The sequence below is a fragment of the Hordeum vulgare genome, chromosome 1H, assembly GCF_904849725.1.
Source record: "Hordeum vulgare subsp. vulgare chromosome 1H, MorexV3_pseudomolecules_assembly, whole genome shotgun sequence".
Taxonomy (NCBI): Eukaryota; Viridiplantae; Streptophyta; class Magnoliopsida; order Poales; family Poaceae; genus Hordeum; species Hordeum vulgare.
Window position 1 is genome coordinate 283,642,960 of NC_058518.1, and position 3,671 is coordinate 283,646,630.

Below are 3,671 nucleotides of genomic sequence, written 5' to 3' on the forward strand. Positions count from 1 at the left end.
GACCCTGGGGGCCATAGTGTTCAGTAGAGGCTTCTCTCAAAATAGCAAATATCACGGTGGGTGAACAAATTACTGTCGAGCAATTGATAGAACCGCGCAAAGTCATGACGATATCTAAGGCAATGATCTAGCATATAGGCATCACGTCTGAGACAAGTAGACCAATACTTTCTGCATCTACTACTATTACTCCACACATCGACCGCTATCCAGCATGCATCTAGTGTATTGAGTTCATGACGAATAGAGTAACGCTTTAAGCAAGATGACATGATGTAGAGGGATAATCTCAAACCAATGATGAAAACCCCATCCTTTTACCCTTGATGGCAACAACACGATACGTGCGTCGCTACCCCTTCTGTCACTGGGTGAGGTCACCACACGGTATGAACCCAAAACCAAGCACTTCTCCCTTTGCAAGAACCATAGATCTAGTTGGCCAAACAAAACCCACAACTCAAAGAGAATAACAAGGATATGAAATCATGCATAAGAGAGATCAGAAGAAACTCAAATAAGATTCATAGATAATCTGATCATAAATCCACAATTCATCGGATCTCGACAAACACACCGCAAAAGAAGATTACATCGGATAAATCTCCATGAAAATCATGGAGAACTTTGTATTGAAGATCCAAGAGAGAGAAGAAGCCCTCTAGTTACTAGCCATGGACCCGTAGGTCTATGGTGAACTACTCACGCATCATCAGAGAGGTCATGGTGTTGACGGAGAAGCCTTCTGTGTCCAAATCCCCCCTCCGGCAGGGCACCAGGATGTGCCCCAGATGGGATGTTGCGGAGACAGAAACTTGCGACGGCGGAAAAGTGATTACGATGCTCCCCTGATTTTTTGGGGAATATTTGGGAATTTATAGGGGCAACATCTAGGTCAGGGGACCTCCAGGAGGCCCACAAGCCTGCATGGCGCGCCCCCCTGGCCGCGGGGTGGGGGCTTGTGGGGGCCCTGGGGCTGTTCTGGCTTGGCCCCCAAGCTCTCCGATCTTCTTCCGTTCCAGAAAAAATCTTTTAGGGGATTTTCTTCCGTTGGGACTCCGTTTCAAAATCTCCTCTGAAAGGGGTCAAAAACATGGAAAAAACAGGAACTGGCACTTGGCACTGAGTTAATAAGTTAGTCCCAGAAAATAAATAGAAGACATGCAAAACATCCATAGTTTGACAAGATAATAGCATGAAACCATCAGAAATTATAGATACGTTGGAGACGTATCAGGAGCCCACAAGCCCCCTAGGCGCGGCTAGGGGGTAGGCCGCGTCTAGCAGGCTTGTGGCCTCCTGGTGGCTCCCCTATGGTACTTCTTGCGCCCAGTATTTTTTATAAATTCCAAAATAATTCATCGTTGATTTTCACGGCTTTGGGAGTTGCGCAGAATAGGTATCTCAAACTTGCTCCTTTTTCAGGCCAGAATTCCAGCTGCCCGCATTCTCCCTCTTCATGTAAACCTTGTAAAATAAGAGAGAAAAGGCATAAGTATTGTACCATGAAGTGTAATAACAACCCATAAAGCGATGAATATCAACATAAAAGCATGATGCAAAATGGACGTATCAACTCCCCCAAGCTTAGACTCCGCTTGTCCTCAAGCGGAAACCAAGATCAATAAACATGCCCACATGTTTAGAGATAGAGGTGTCGACAAAACGAAATACGGACATGCAGGCATCATGATCATAATCAGAACAACAATAACGCAATATAATCTCTTATGCTAAAGTGATAATTCCTTCACAAAGTAAAGTATGGATCAAGAGCCTTACCGAGAATTAACAACCAATAGCCTTTAGTCATTGAAGCAATTGCAATTTATCACAACACCAGAAAGAGTCAAATAAGATCTTGTATAGCAAATCCACATACTCAATCATCCTTTTGTCTTCTATAATTGCTACAACTCACGTGGTACTCATGAGAAAGATAGGGGCTTATAGTTTTGCCTCCCAACTACTTACTTCAAGGGTAATGTCAACAATAATAATTCATGAATACTTACCTCCAAGTTGACATATTAATATAGATCTTTCCCTAGCATATGATGTTAGCCAAGAAAAAGGCAAAATTAGGAATTGGTGTAGATCACTGCTACTACAACAAAAGACCTTCCAACGGCGCCAGAAACACGTGCTGACGGGAGACTGTTCTTGTCTTGATTCTCCTCAGCAAGGGCACCAGGAATCCTTCTGCTACGGCTACGCCTCTAGGGACTTCCTAGGCAAATATGCAAAGGACTTCCCCGTGGCCTTGGAGCCTTGCGTTGGTGTTCCCTCGAAGCGGAAAGGGTGATGTAGCGCAGCGGTGGTAAGTATTTCCCTTAGTTTTGAGAACCAAGGTATCGATCCAGTGAAGGAGTATCACAAGTGCGTGCACAAACACAAAGAACCTACTCCCAACGCTATGAAGGGGTTGTCAATCCCTTATATATTGTTCGCAAAGTGAGAACTGAAAGCAACAAAGTAACAAAGCAAAGTAAAAGCGGAGGTGTAAATGATAGGTGTGAATAGACCCGGGGGCCGTAGTGTTTACTAGTGGCTTCTCTCATGAAAGCAAGTAGACGGTGGGTGAACAAATTACTGTCGAGCAATTGATAGAACCCCGCAAAGTCGTGACGTCATCTATGGCAATAATTATATCTATAGGCATCACGTCCAAAACAAGTAGACCGAAACTTTCTGCATCTACTACTATTACTCCACACGTCGACCGCTATCCAGCATGCATCTAGTGTATTAAGTCCAAAAGAACAGAGTAACGCCTTAAGCAAGATGACATGATGTAGATGGACAATTTCATATCAACGACAGAGCCAACCTTGTTACCCTTGATGGAAACTACTCAATGTGTGCCTTGCTGCCCCTACTGTCACTGGGAAAGGTCACCACATGGTAAGAACCCAAAACCAAGCACTTCTCCCATTGCAAGAATCATAGATCTAGTTGGCCAAACAAAACCCAAGACTCGGAGAGACTTACAAGGATATCAAATCATGCATATAAGAAATCAGCAAAGACTCAAATATATATCATAGATAATCTCATCACAAATCCACAATTCATCGGATCTCGAAAAACACACCGCCAAAGAAGATTACATCGGATAGATCTCCATGAAGTTCATGGAGAACTTTGTATTGAAGATCCAAGAGAGAGAAGAAACCATCTAGCTACTAACTACGGACCCGTAGGTCTGAAGTGAACTACTCACGAGTCATTGGAGGGGCGATGATGATGATGAAGAAGCCCTCCAACTCCAAAGTCCCCTCCGACAGGGCGTCGGGAAGGGTCTCCAGATGAGATCTCGCGGAAACGGAAGCTTGCGGCGGCGGAAAAATTATTTTCGTGGCTCCCCTAATTTTTAGGGAATATATAGGCACAAGATCTAGGTCAAGGGGTGCTCAGCGAGGCTGCAAGCCTACCCACCGCCGCCTCCCCCTGGTGGTGGAGTGGGGGCTTGTGGGCTCCCTGCAGCCCTCCTGGCTTGGCCCACAGAAACTCTGATCTTCTTCCGTTAGGGAAAAATCATTTCGGTGATTTTATTCCGTTTGAACTCCGTTCCAAAATCAGATCTGGAAAGAGCCAAAAACACAGAAAAAACAGGAACTGGCACTTGGCACTAAATTAATAAGTTAGTCCCAAAAAAGATATAAAAGGTA